Source organism: Astatotilapia calliptera, chromosome 3 (genome assembly GCF_964374335.1).
Source record: "Astatotilapia calliptera chromosome 3, fAstCal68.1, whole genome shotgun sequence".
Lineage (NCBI taxonomy): Eukaryota > Metazoa > Chordata > Actinopteri > Cichliformes > Cichlidae > Astatotilapia > Astatotilapia calliptera.
The window spans coordinates 62,486,922-62,502,851 of NC_137424.1; the positions used below are offsets into that span (position 1 = coordinate 62,486,922).

The window sequence follows — 15,930 nt, forward strand, 5'->3', positions numbered from 1 at the left end:
GTCTTTTGGCCTGTTTGTATTGCATGTCTCATTTGCAGGGATATGGATGGGTGGAGTGGCTCAGTCACAATTAGTAAGAAAACCATCCTTGCTCAGTTACTGTATGGTGCTTTTCCCAGAGACAACCCTTTGAAATTTGGTTGCCTTTAGTTTGTTTCTGCACTAAACGACATTGCAAACACCATTCTTCCACCTATGCACTAATCTACAAAAACGATTGACTACACATGCCATGGGTTGTGTAAGGTTTCTTTTTTGTTGCTTTTATTTGAATTTTTTTTTTTCAAAAATACTATAATATTGCATTGAAAAATGCATCTCTGGGTTCTTGTCATGGCCGTGCAGCCTGGTTTGGGACAAAATGTTGTTTTAATTATAATATATTTGATATAGATAAGCAAATGAATACACAGAAATCTCTCTTAACATTTCTGTTCTTCAGTGCAAGCTTTTAAGCACTATTCTTAGAAAATCATATTAATTATCTAATGGCAGCAGAGAAATGAAAATCCTATTTCATACTTACTGTTTGTTGACTTTTTGCAGATCCACAACGAAACACACACAAGGCCTAAACTTAAGCCACACACCACCCAGCAGTGCAAACACTTCATCCTTCAGATCTAAAAAATAATAATTAAATGAATAAAATGCATGACACAAAATCATGGAAGTTTTTGTAGGTGATATTTGTCAACGCTTTGCCTGTATGCTGTCATGATAGATTTGATATGAAAAATAAAGATACACTTTTACTATCAACTATAATAACCAGACTGAATGTAAAAGTCAAACTGCATGTTAAAGTTTGTATACCTCGATAACTAAACCCCAATATCTGTTGACAGGAATAGGGTCACAGCATGGTGGAACCGAAGAGCATTGATATCGTGCAAAGATCAGTCAATCCCATTAGAGCAGGGGTCTCAAACTCAAATGAGCCGCGGGCCACTTCTGGCACCGTCATCTCATTGGAGGGCCACTTTAGTGTTCAAGTAGTACAAAAAAAACAAAAAACAAAACACCCTCTAATATTTCCTAAAATGTAGTGATTTGTTTGTTTTATTTAATTCCAAATATTGTGTAACTAGACAAAATTGCAAACATGAATGCAATTTTTTTCTCACTCTCAACTATCTGAAGCCTTTCAGTTTTATTTTTCATATGCAAGTTAGCACAGGGTCAACATTGCAATGAAGTGTATCTGACGAGCAGTCACTCAGCAGTAGTACAGTAGTTTCATTTAACTACCAAATAAACAGCTATTTCTGGCCAGACACGTGGAAGCACTTTTGCTACAATTTTGTTTGTATTTAGCAAAATAAAAATGCAGGCATAAGCGTACACATTAGTTTTCGACTGCAAGTGAAAATTGTTTTCTTTCCAAATAAATCTCTCACTGAAATAACACAGCCAATCCTTCAACATGTTTGCACTCTCTTGTTACCTCGGCCAGGTCCGCGGCTCCGTGGTAAGGAGACCTCTGGCTAATACTTTGGGTTCCATGTCGGGCTCGTAACCAGGGAACTAGCTTTACTGTCTGGGTCAACTTTGCTAGTGAGAGACAGAAAGAGACATTGAAAGGCTGCTCCAGCAGAACTTTATTGTGTCGGAGGAAAACACGAACACAGTGTAAAGTCCAGTCTTAGTAGCTTACTGGGCTTGTCAGGCACTCTTTTTGGCTGCAGTGGTTATTTTTATATTTACATGCTTCCATCTCCTGTTTCTGCTCGGTAGCACCTCGTACTTTTTGACTTTCTTTTTTCTCCCTCCCTCACACTCACACACACACAGCAGGAGGAGCGGTCCCACACGTTCTCCCTGCAGCAAGGACTACACTGCCCATGAGGCTACAGTCTTAAAGGGCCATGCCTGTAACACTCTGCCGTCATATTAAATAATTTTTCGTATAACAATTTAAAAAAAATATTTCTTCACATCAATATGCGGGCCGCAAGTACAGGTGACGTGGGCCCGCGGCCGCGAGTTTGAGACCCCTGCATTAGAGTATCCTGCAGTGCTGGAAACATAAAGGTGACTTAAAATTGACTATAAGGAAATAAAAATAATAAACAAGCTAAAATATCAGCTGGTGACATCAATGAAAAGTGAAAATAACAGCACAAACCATTTTGTTTCAATGCAATATCCCATTTGTGATAGTGTGATATTTGACTGATAGAATGCTCCAGACTAAGCAGAAAAAAAATCTATCAGATATAAAAAAAGTGTTAATACAGTCTGTTAATTCAATCGTTATTTTAAAGGTCAGTTACTATGGTACTAATTACTGATGTTTAAATAAGAAGAAGTGCATACCAGTTGTTTCTCTGAGTGACTTTGCACCACCACAGCGCAAGACTTTCACCATAGAATGACATTTGCACTTTGATCCAATCTCCTCTTCTTCAGTGCAAGCTTTTAAGTTGGATTATTTTAATAATCACACAGCATGCTTTTAAACACTGCTACAGAGAATATGCAAGTGTTTACAATGATCATAAAATCACAGCCTTTTAATGTTTAACTTCCATGTCACTGATTACAGCGGTAATGCACCAGTGATTGGATGGCACATGAAAGTGAAAATCTCAGTACACTGTACATTGACTCTGCATAAATCAGATAATGGAAAATCTGATGACATGTCAGACTTTCCACTGAAGTTGTTCTTCTTGGAAGCACAGTACCGGTAATCATGTGATTTCAAAGTCAATGAATAATAAACACATTTATTGTTCACATATTTATCCAAGTGCATGTATTTTTTTTTCCTGAACACATCCTTCAATTTATTTTAGCGCCAAATAACAACAACAGTTGCCTCAAGGTGCTTTATGCTGTAAGGTTGATCCTACAATAATTCGTAGAGAGAAAACCCCAAGAGCGAGCGAGCACTTTGGCGACCGTGGGAAGGAAAAACTCCTATTTAGCAAGAAGAAACAGGAAGAAATCTCCAGCAGAACCAGGTTCAGGGAGGGGTGACCATCTGATGTGACCAGTTGGGGTGAGAGAAGTAAGACAGGGCAAAATACATGCTGAAGAAGAGAGCCAGGGATTAATAACAAGTAAATGGTAAATGGCCTGCATTTGTATAGCGCTTTACTCAGTCCCTAAGGACCCCAAAGCGCTTCACACTACATTCAGTCATTCACCCATTCACACACACATTCACACACTGGTGATGGCAAGCTACATTATAGCCACAGCTGCCCTGGGGCGCACAGGCGAGGCTGCCGGACACTGGCGCCACCGGGCCCTCTGACCACCACCAATAACAAGTAATGATTCAATTCAAAGATGTCTATTGTAAGTGAGAAAGGTGACTGAAGAAGAAGTACTCAATGCATCAAGGGAATCCCCCAGCACCCTACACCTATTGCAGCATATCTCAAGTCAAGTCAAGTCAAGTGGCTCTTATTTTCATTTCAACCATGTACAGTGGTACAGTACAGAGTGAAATGAGACAGCGTTCCTCCAAGACCCTGGTGCTACATATGACAAATAATGGACAAACACAGGACTACAGAAAAATGCAATGTGAAAAAAAACCCCAAAACAAAATTAAAAAAACAAACAAACGGACGAAAAAAAGAACAAAAATAAACAAGACAAGACAGTGCAATACTAGACAGAACAAGACGATACAGACACAAGACAGTGCAATAAAAATGTGAAAAATGCTGAGTATTGCGCAAAAGTGACTTGGTGTGTGTGTGTGTGTGTGTGTGTGTGTGTGTGTATGATAAATTTATAGGATAAATATGATCTCCTTTTCTAGTCCTTTTTAGTTTCTTTTCTTTTTTTAGTCCAGTAGTTTGGATTTTTGGATTAACTGAAGGCTTTTCAGGGAGTTTTTAGCGCAAACTGCTAATAATAAATTAGAGTGGTCCAACCTAGAAGTAATAAATGCATGAACTAGTTTATCAGCGTCACTCTAAGACAGGATATTTCTAAGTTTAAAGATACTGTGCAAATGGAAGTACTTCTACATATTTCTTTGATATATGCATTGAAGGACATATCCTGGTCTAAAATGACTCCAAGACTACTCATAGTGTTACTGATGGCCTAGCTAATGGTATCCAGGGTAAGAATCTGGTTAAGTACCATATTTCTAAGATCTTTAGGGATGTGTACAATAACTTCAGTTTTATCTGAATTTAAAAGCAGAAAGTTTGCGGCCATCCAGGTCTTTATGTCTTTAAGACATTGCTGTAGTTTAACTAATTGGTGTGTGTTATCTGGCTTCATGGACAGATGGAGCTGGGTGTCATCAGCATAGCAGTGAAAATGTATGCTGTGTCTTCTGATGATACTGCCTAAGGGAAGCATGTATAATGTAAACAGAATTGGCCCTAGCAGTGAACCCTGTGGAACTCCATAGTTGACCTTAGTGTGTGAAGAGGACTCTCCATTTACATACACAATTTGGAGTCTATTAGATAGATATGATACAAACCACTGCAGTACAGTACCTGTAATACCTACAGCATGTTCTAATTGCTCTAATAGGATATTATGGTCAACAGTATCGAACGCTGCACTGAGGTCTAGAAGGACAGAGATGAGTCCACTGTCAGAGGCCATAAGAAGATCATTTGTAACCTTCACTAAAGCTGTTTCTGTGCTGTGATGAGCTCTGAAACCTCACTGAAGCGTTTCAGTCCAGTTTCAGAGTCATTCCTCTGCAAATGATGTGTTAGCTGTTTTGTAAATGGTAAATGGTAAATGGCCTGTATTTATATAGCGCTTTTACTAGTCCCTAAGGACCCCAAAACTCCCCCTTCAAGAATTTTTGAGATGAAAGACATAAACATAATATTTAAAACAGATTTTTAATTTAAAAAAAAATGTTAAAATGAGAAACAGACTATCTTTAAAAAGTAATCAAAACACAAAATGTATATTAATTCATAAAAGTACCAAATCTACTTTTTTTTACTTATATCAGCAAGATTCTTTTGCTCTGTCTTTATTTTATATGTTACATGATTGGACAAATATAATTATGTTAAGAACCCTCCTTATAATAATAACTTCTAAGGTGTTCTAGAGGCACATCAACCAAGGAAATCTGATATATCTTCTGTTAGGTTTTGTATTGTTGATTGTCATTTATGCTTAGAAATATCTACATAAATATGCTTAGAGTTTTATAAGTAGTTGTAGATTGGTAGAGGTTTGATCCTTGATAGTCTGCAAACTTTGTGTGCATTAGAGAGCACTCTGGGAGCATGGGAGAGGTTGTACCTTCTCTTATTGTTTTATGGTAGGATAAACGTAGCTATATCTGTTTTAGTCTAAGTGCCCTTTGTTTAGATGAACTGTTGGACTTCCAGACCAGCAGGTTTAGATCACACACACACACATACAAAGGCAAGGTACTCTTTGTGTGTATGTACACGCTCTTATTTTAAATTCAATTCAGTATATTTCAGTTATATTTAAATAGCAGCAACAACAACTGCCTCAAGTTGCTTAATATCGTAAATTAAAGACCATACAATATTAGAGAGAAAACCCCAACAATCAGGTGAGCCCCTGTGAGCAATTACTTCATAACTTTTAACAGGAAGAAACTACCAGCAGAACCCGTGTCAAGGAGAGGTAGCCATCTGCATCAGCATCACTCTGAGACAGAACGTTTCTAATTTCAGAGATGCTGTGTCTTGTTATCATTTACCTTCTGGCCTCTGTTTGTTTTATGCTTGATTTAATTGTACAGCATGTTGATGAGTCCTGTTTATGTTTTTTAAAAGTGGTATTGTGAATGAATTTGTGTGGCAGCTTGTGGAATTTAATAAAGGGCCCAACACTGCTGTAAAGTGAGTGAGCTTTATTGATGGGGTGACAAATGGTGACAAACAAACAAAAGGCGGTGATGGCATGAACAGAAACTAAGCAAACCTAAACTGGGAAAAACTATGAGCCAACCTACAAACCTGAAACATGAGGGAACGGAGAGCTGAGGTAACATGACAAGCTGGGAGAACTGTATGGAGAAAACACAGATGGACCAGTAACGCACACAAGAGAACACACACTATAAATACACACAGGAGGGAAACGAGGAAAACTACACACAGGAGGGAGACACGGCTGAACCTAATTTACATGACAAAAATGAACACACTGACATCAGACAGGGACCTTCAAAGTAAAAGAGGAAATACACAGACTGGACTCAGTACAGATGGAGAACAGAGGGAACACACTGCCCGTGTGCTTCCTCTGTTCTCGTCTAAGCAGAGGGAGCACAGAACCAAAACCCTAATAAGTCTAAACCCAAATACATAAACAAAATAAACTAGAACACAAGATCATCATAATAAACACAAAACACTGGGTCAAATGACCCAGGGCCATAACAGAATTATTTATTCCATGTATCTTAATCTTTGCAAAACATATAAAGAAAAAGAGTAAAGAGAATTTTATTGGTGTAAAATCACAGAAATTATTTATTGACTAGCAGACTATCAGTAAAATGTAATCACAACGCAAAACATATGGCAGCACATAAATGGAAAAAATCACATTTGTGTTTAGATCAACAAAATTTTCCAAACAACAAAACACAGAAATTGATGTGTTTTGTCCTGTTTTTATTTCACATGTTACATGGTTTGACTAATAACATATTTTTAAGATATTTGGTTACAGTATGAAGTTGTTTGGGTTAGAGATAGAATCATTTAAAAAATCGAATCCTTCTCAATGGAATGATCATCTTTTCTGAAATAAATGGTAAATGGCCTGTATTTGTATAGCGCTTTACTTAGTCCCTAAGGACCCCAAAGCGCTTTACACTACATTCAGTCATCCACCCATTCACACACTGGTGGTGGCAAGCTGCAAATGTAGCCACAGCTGCCCTGGGGCGCACTGACAGAGGCGAGGCTGCCGGACACTGGCGCCACATAGGAAATATATTTCTTATGTTTTTCTTTTTTTTCTCATTTTGGTTGTTTTAAATTTCCATGTACTGTAGATTTGTATATTCTTAATCAACTTTAACTCGTTAATTTCCACAGCTCTGTATATCATCCTTGTACTTGAAATTGCGTACCAGTACACTTCTCCACTCCTAAGACAGTTTGTTAAATGCTCTGAATGAATTAGGCAACTCTGCTTTTCAATTACATATTGGTTGTTTGGGTCAAAATCTGCTATCGTGGTGTACAGCAAAACTTAAAAAGACAAAAATTCTCTATAAAAGAAAATTCTCTATCCTAATTATGCACCTAATTTTAGTTGCAAGGAACAATTAATAAACTGTGAAGTACCAGTAGGTTATTCTCACTTGAAAGTCAATCACCTTTATGATTTTTTTCTTCCTTTCTGTCATCATCTTGATTATTTCCTCTGTTTGTTGCAGCTGTTTCTCCATGTTCAGCTTTAGATTCTCCAGTTCTTCCTTTCTCTCTCTCCAGTTTACACTGAGCACTTGATAGACTTTGTTTTTTTTAAAGTATATTTTTGTTTTGTCTCTTTTTCTTTCTCACTCTTTGCTATTTCCAGTTCGTTAACCAGATTAAGTTTCTCCGTTTTCTACCAGCTCTTTATTTATCTCCTCTAACAGTTTGAATTCTTCCTTTTGCTGGTGAAGTCCTCTCTTCAGTTCCAACATTAGAGTGATAAGCTCTGACAATGCAGTCAGCTCTTCTTGAGTTCTCTCTGCTTGTTTCTGCAACTGGGTCTTCTTTTCTTTTACCAAGCCATAGACAACAGGCCATTGTAGAAAGAAATATTTTACAATTAATTAACGCAAAATAGATAGAAAAGTGAAGACAACAGCACAAACCATCTTGTTACAATGCAATATCCCATTTGTCATCCTGTGATATGTACTTTGACTGATAGAATGCTCCAGACTAAGCAGGAAAAAAAATCTATCAGATACAAATAAAGTGTTAATAAATCACTCATTATTTTAAAGGTCATTTACTATGTTACCGCCTGCAGATGTTTAAATAAGAAGAGGTGCATACCATTTCCTTCTCCTAGTGACTTTGCACTGCCATTCAACATCGTACAATGCAAGACTTTCACTGTAGAATGACGTGTGCACTTTAATGCAATCTCTTTTTCTTTGGTGCAAGCTTTTAAGTTGGACTAAAATAATCACACAGCATGCACTGTAAACACTGCTGTGAAATGCACTTCACACACGTACACACACGCACAGTTGTTTGTCGCCAGAACCCACATTTATTTATAGTTCTCATTTGTTATGACCAGTGTTGGGACTAATGCGTTATTAAGTAACGCGTTACAGTAACTACGTTATTATTGTGGTAACGAGCACGGTAACTAGTTATTATGCCAAAATCAGGAACGCGTTAGTCGTTACTGGGATTTAGATAGGGTCGTTACTCGTTACTTCGTGTGGTGGCTATCGCGGAGCTTCCACAGATTCAGTAACATTAGCAAGTGGTGGAGGCCAGCAGGTGGATGAAGGAAAAGGGACGCAGAAGGAAAAGAGACCCGAGGCGGCCGCCGGTCCAAGTGTGAACTGAACTTCAGGTAAGAAGTTATGACCTGCAGTCTCTCTGGGTCAGATATGAACCAAGTTTAGGTGGAGTTTATTTTCGTTATTCTGACTTTTTCCGTACTGCTACTAGCTAGCATGACAGAGTTTCTATACAGCTGGGTGGGTGCTACGAAGTTAATGATGTTGAACTTTATTTTGTTCATAAGTTATTAGAGTTGCCAACCGTCCCGTCTGGTATTCAGAGAAAATATTACGCGTTTCTTATTGAGGTGAAAAGGAACAGTTTGTCCCGTAATTCAGCTACAATGAAAAAGGCACAAAGCTGGAGTTATTCTGTGTCTTTGCTGCACAGCTGCCTCTTCTTCTTTCATTCTCCCCCTCCCTCTCCCGTTTCTACTTCAATCATGAAAACTGATCAATGATCAGCTGATCGGCTTTTCTCTCTTGTTTGTTTATCGCTCACTTTGCGCCGAAAGAGGAAACCAGCGGATGTCGCGCTAAACAACAGCAGCACGTTTAAGCTTGATCAGCTGTTGTTAGAATTTATTTAATATTAATTTCTAGTATCAGCTGATGTTTGCTGGAGCCACAGCTGCAAAAAAGCTGCTGGTCATGATATGGTTTGGTTATCTGGTGAGAGGGAAACATGAAGATGAAACCAGGAGATGTCCTTACTGGATCATCAAATCAAATCAAATCAAATCACTTTTTATTGTCACATCACATGTGCAGGCACACTGGCACAGCACATGCGAGTGAAATTCTTGTGTGCGAGCCCCACAAGCAACAGAGATGTGCAAACACAACAACACAAACGAGCAAAATACAAGAATGGCCAACCTGAAACTAATAAATATATGTACAATATATAATAGTGTATGCATTTCTGGATGTGTATACTAAATATTTTCCTACGTGTGTGTGTGTGTGTGTGTGTGTGTGTGTGTGTATACACATTTTTACAAATTAAATAGTAAAAAAATAAAATAAAATAATAATAATAATAATAATAATAAAATATATAAAATATACAGAGTTGAATATGTGCAAAACAAGTGGCATTTATATACAGTGTGGAGTGCATAATGTGAACAGGTGATGGAGAAACAGGTTTACCTTTTAGGTGACATGAATGAGTTGAAGGGAAGTTATGAACTGTTTCTGAGAGACAAATAACCCCAGGATCCTTTTTTAGGTAGCTGACAGCTGGTAACTGTGCAGGGGCGGATCTAGCAAAGTGTTGCCAGGGGGGCAGGTAGGGCATTATTAACAGGGAAAGGGGGGCACAAAGAAATACTTTTCTTTCTTATTCTCATTTAAAATGTCTAGCTTTTAAAAAATAATTATCTGAATCTTTCAACAAACGATTGATAGATGGTGGCACAGTGCACTTGTGGCAAGTAAGCAAGCTAGAAGACTGGCAAAGTAATGGAAGCAACACATTAACAAGAGAATTCTGAGTAAAACCAAAGTTACTTTCCCTAGTAACTAGTTACTTTGAAAGTAACAAGTAACTTGAAGTAACTGAGTTACTTTTGAGAGAAGTAACTAGTAATGTAACTAAGTTACTATTTTAAAGTAACTTACCGAACACTGGTTATGACCGACCACCGTCTGACAGCTCCGGTCTCAGCTGATTTCCAGCCTCCCCTCCGCTCCTCTCCCGTCTCACTATAAAAGGGAAGGAAACCATCATCAGTCTAAACGCCATCAGCTGTTCTCACCTGCGTCTTCAGCACCGCCCCATTGAGCTCACTGCACCATTCCTCCCCTGCAGCCGCTCCCAGGACCACACCTCCGCCACAACTGCTATAGAGGATCTGCAAGTATTTATAATGATCATAAAATCACAGACTTACTAGACTTACTAGAATAGAATAGAGTATAATAGAACAGAATAGATCTTTTGTGTCATATATATATCTAACCAGTGGTGCACATAAGTGGTCCGCAGGTGCGCATTCACTGTCAAAATAATGAGGATTTTCTATGAGTCTGTTGTGGCCAGTGCGATCCTCTATGCTGTTGCATGCTGGGGGAGCAGGCTGAGGGTCGCAGATGCCAACAGACTTAATAAACTAATCCGTAAGGCCAGTAATGTTGTGGGGATGGAGCTGGACTCCCTCAAGGTGGTGTCGGAGAGGCGGATGCTGTCCAAGATAAAGACAATGTTGGACAACACCTCCCACCCACTCCATGACATGCTGGTCAGTCACAGGAGCACGTTCAGTGAGAGACTGAGATTATCGAAAAGCACCACTGAACGACACAGGAAATCTTTCCTGCCTGTGGCCATCTCCCTGTACAACGCATCCACTTAACACACTGTTTGCTGCTACAGCTACACATGTTTGTTTTCCAAATATTTATTTATAAGTGACTTATGTATGTATGTATATATATATATATATATATATATATATATATATATATATATATATATATATATATATATGTATATATATATATATATGTATATATTATACTATTCTTAGTTAGTGTATTGTCTGTCTTGTCTTAATGTTGGTTTAAAATGGAGCACTGTAACAAAAAATAATTTCCCCCAGGGATCAATAAAGTATTCTGATTCTGATTCTGAAATAAAAGATGCTCACCAGATAAGAAGTTGCAATGCGCGTTTGCGTACATATAACAGGCACTGTTTTGGCCAATTCATAGGCTGCATTTGAAGGCTGATTACATCACAGCCAGGCGACGAAGGCTGTCCCAGTTCGAAGGCTGCTCTAAATGCAGCCGACAAATGCATCCCTTATTTCCCCATATTTGAAGGATGGGTTGGGTGTATCCTTCGTGGCCCAACCTATCTCAGAATTCATAACGCAGCCCAGCCAATTCCAGTTTTCAACAATGGTGACAGCTACTTAGTTTTAATATTACTCTTTCTGGGTCACAAAATAAACCTTTAAGATATTTTAAGGCGAGACTGTAGCTGTGTAAACTTATAATATCTGCTCAATTTATCAAAACATCACATATTTGCAAAACTGCTCTAATGTTTTCAGAGACATTTGTTACCCACCAGCTTGATAGCTGACCTGGAGGTCGAGGCTCACTAGAGCCAGTGAAAACCTCGGACTCCCGGCATATCGTTTTGAGACCCCAGCGATCTTTCACTGCTCAAGTTAAACATGATATATAAGTCACAGGGTGCGAATGGTCCTTGATGATGACACTGGCTTTCCGCTGAGGTCGGAACAGTATAAATGTCTTGTCCTTTACAGTACAGCAGTTAAACCAGGGTTCAACCAGAGTTTAATGTTTAACTGTCATATATAACTAAATAAATGGTCACTGATTAAAGAAGGAATACTGCTGTACACTGACTCTGAATAAAACAGATAATGGAAAATCTGATGACATGTCAGACTTTCTGCTGATGTTGCTCCTATTGGGAGGACATTGCTGGTAATCACACAATTTCAAAGTAAATAAGAATGACATTTATTCTTCACATATTCATCCAAGTCTATTTATTCAGTTTCTCTTATACTCTATAATAACACGCAGATAAAGAATTAAGAACAGATTTTTCATTTTAAAAAATCTATTTTTTTCAATGACTAACAGACTATCCTTAAAAGGTAATCAAAACACAAAATGTATAATAATTCATTGAATTACCAAATCTCCCTTTTACTTATAGCAGCAAAATTATCAAAATTATCCTACAAACAATCTCATGAAAAATTCCTCTAATAAATGTTTATGTTGTTGAATTTCAGTTTTATTAACCTTGTTGGTTTTCTTTTGTATACCACATATAAATTACCTAGGTGAGCGTGATGTTGAACATGTATTGTTACTCTCAGTGGCATATTTCAACTTAAACCACTTTTTTGGTGCCTAAATCTACCCATGTTTATTTTTCTGTTTTTTTTTTAATGAATGAATTTTTTTTACAAAAGCATAGTCATCCATCCAACCATTCAGATAAGTGTTTCATTGTTAAAATCGAAATACAGGAGATTTACAACAAGGTATAAGCCACTAGTTACACTCAAGAAGACGAAGACCCAACAATTTCTCAAGTCAAAAAAGTAGGTCATTACAGTCACCTGATTTAAAAACAAATAGAAGGTGACTTTTCAGTTAATGAAGAGGAGAACTGAAGGCAGAGAGACACACCGACAAGCAGCAACTGAAAGCAGCTGCAACAAAGGCCCTGCAAAACTTCTCAAAGGAGAAAAACACAGCTTGCTGATGTCCATGGTTTCTAGATTTCAAACAGCCATTAACAACAGAAAGTTTTCCAGCTGTTAGAAGCAATCCTTATGTTTAAAGCTGTGTTACTTTGTCCAGTGACTTTTGAGCCCCTGAAAATGGGGCACTGTGTAAGCAGTATACTGTATATAACCACTGAATATAAGTTAATGTTAATACAAAATTCTTTGTTAAATGATTTGAATTAATGATGCAAACTCTGCTTTTCAATTACATATTGGTTACTTGGGTAAAATCTGCTATCGTGGTGTAAACAGTTTAAAAGAAAAGAAATTGTATTCTATAAAACAAAATTTTCTATCCAAATTATGAACCTAAGTTTAGTTTCAAGGGACAATTAATAAACAGTGAAGTAGCAGTAGGTTATTGTCACTACTGTGTGTGAAGATGAGCCGTATCACTTTGACTTTCTACCTCCTCCAGCTGCGAGTTAATCACCTCTAAAGTGCGTTCTACTTTTGTCTTCCTTTCTGTCATCATGCTCATTATATCCTCTGTTTGTTGCAGCTGTTTCTCCATGTTCAGTTGTAGATTCTCCAGGTCTTCCTTTCTCTTCTCCAGTTTACGCTGAACACTTAATAGACTTTGTTTTTCCTCCAAGTATCTTTCTGTTTTGTCTGTCTCTTTTTCTTTCTCACTCTTTTCTATTTCATTTTCTACCAGACAAAGTTTCTCCTTGTTTTCTGCCAGCTCTTTATTTGTCTCCTCTAACTGTTTGAATTCTTCCTTTTGCTGGCGATATCCCCTCTTCAGTTCCTTCATTAGAGTGTTCAGTGCTGATAATACGTCCAGTTCTTCATGTGTCTTCTCAGCTTGTCTCTGCAGCAGGGCCGTCTTTAGTTGACCATCATTCTTTTTTGCTGAGAAAATGCATTGCACTACAGAGGGCACAAAGGAAAGGGATTAATAGAACAAATATTAAATTAAAAATGAAAGAAAAAGTATTTGAATTATGATGTATTTGATGTCAATCTGCCAGTAATCCTGAACATCCAAGTCTTTTAATGGTAGTCTGTAAATGGCAGCAGAAAACTGGACATTATATTTCATACTTACTAATTGTTGATTTCTTGCATTTCCAGAAGATAAAAGCACCTCCAACAAGCACAAAGCCAAAAGCTAAGCCACCAGCTGTGCCAATAATGATACAATAAACGCAAGAACATGGGGAACAGGCCAAAGCTGAAATGATCAAACAAATAATTATATATATTATTTTGCAATTAATTTAGCGTATACAAGATAGCACTAAAAGACTACACAGATCAAGACTACAATACTAATATATATATATATATATATATATATATATATATATATATATATATATATATATATATATATATATATACATATATCTTTATGCTAAGTCCAGGACAAAGCAGAATATGTACCATTCTCTGTGTGCTTGCTGCTTGTATCAGTTTGATCCTCTGTGTCACTTTTGGAAGTCACGGTCCTAATCAATGACCCTGGGGGAAATATCACATTATGCAGCAAGGTTTTTTAAAACAAGATTTCAGTGACCGCGCAAATAATTTGAAATATGGTCATAAAACTTTACATAGTTTACTTTTAGGACATGTTCATATCTTACCTTTTTTATTAGTAGTGAGTGGAGATGGCATGATAATATAAACCCAACAGATTTAAAACATTACCATGTGAGTTTTTTTTAACCATTACTTTTAGAAATAATGCACATACTAGAGGATGTCCTGAAATAGACACAATTTGCAGAGCTGAGGCCAATCCCATAATCTCGAGTAGAAATGTTAGCATATTTTTATACAGCATATATATTATACAGCATTGTCATCAAAGAAATCACGTTAGCAAGTGCTTACGATTTTTGTAGGGCTTAGCATATGATAAACTACCAATGCTGTAGTACTAGTAATGTCCTTAGCCCTTGATGAAAATGTTTACAAGTTTATTTGTTAAATATACATTACCTGAATATAACAGGATGCAAAGAAAAATCCAGCAAAAGATATAGGTCCTCATCCTTGGTTTCTGTAAAAACTAAAAGAAAAATGTAATTGATGTAAGTTAACATAGATCAGCAAAATCTTCTTACATAAGAATAATAAAGACACAGCGATAAGTTCAGCAGATAAGCTTTTCTTTTTTGTAAAGGAATATTTAACATAAATTTATTTGAGAATTCAGGAAATGTGTAAGAACAAACCATGTGTGCAGCCATGAGAAAGTAATACAAATATTTAAACAAATAAATAAATAAATTGTAAATTTAAGTGTTAAGTGATTGTGAATTTGTGAATTTTATCAAATGGTACGTACATACCTTGGAGTGTGGCAGCATGTCAGCTCATCTCAGAAAGATAGGAAGTAAGTTGCCTGGTCAAAGTCCATTTATAAAATCTTGCTATCTCTCTTAATTGCTATTACCCTAGAGTAATGACTTTATACAGATATATACTTAACCCATGAATTTTACCTCAAGGTCAAATTGAAGAACTGCTGTCAGCTAATTACAACACACACAACAAACACAAAAAAGACACAAATAACTGAGAGTCTAAAAAATGTAGGAGCTTCGAATGATGTCTGTTGTTCAGTCCCATCAAAATGCTGATAGTATTTGCTACGATAATAATTAATCGCAGACTGCTATAAACCAGCTATGTTGCAGCAACAACAAACTGGCTCCTTTCATTTTAACTGTGTGTTTACCAGGATTGACCTTTAGACATAATAACAGCAGGTAAATGAATAAACCAGAGATAACTTCTTCTAAGAAAACTTTAGATATGTTCTTTGATAGCTTATCATGAGAATAATAAAAATAAAATGTCCATAAAATGAACAGATGGCAGTACAGAAGGAAAAGTAAATACGAAAGAAAAAAGGAAAAGAAAACTGCTGTGAAGGCTTTTTGGGGGATCACATATTTTTTCACAAGATTTTTTCTGAATAATTTCTGTTAATTTTTTTTCTGTTAATTTTGTATTTACCAACCACATTGCAGCAGCAGCACAGCGCAGCAGCTTCAGCAATGAAGGTGCTGAACATTGTCCAAACTCAATGTCCCCAGTCTCTTTCATAATGCGGTCAAAGCTCTGCAGGAGGTGGGAGTTAAAGATCTCGTGGACTGAGGCCTCTGCCGGGTGTTCCCTCACTGTACATGTAGGTGCACCAGGTTTGTCCACCATCCTCCATGACCACCT

The 15,930-nt window shown here is 37.2% G+C and overlaps 1 long non-coding RNA gene across 1 annotated transcript; it reads right to left on the bottom strand.

Annotated features, from left to right (window-relative positions):
• Positions 1-12,502: 12,502 nt before the first annotated feature.
• LOC113018297 (uncharacterized) lies at positions 12,503-14,746 on the bottom strand. Its single transcript, XR_013906853.1, has 3 exons — positions 14,134-14,746; positions 13,796-13,921; positions 12,503-13,617 (listed from the first exon to the last, which is right to left on the bottom strand). It is a non-coding gene; the product is annotated as an uncharacterized LOC113018297 (long non-coding RNA).
• Between the last annotated feature and the right edge of the window lie 1,184 nt (positions 14,747-15,930).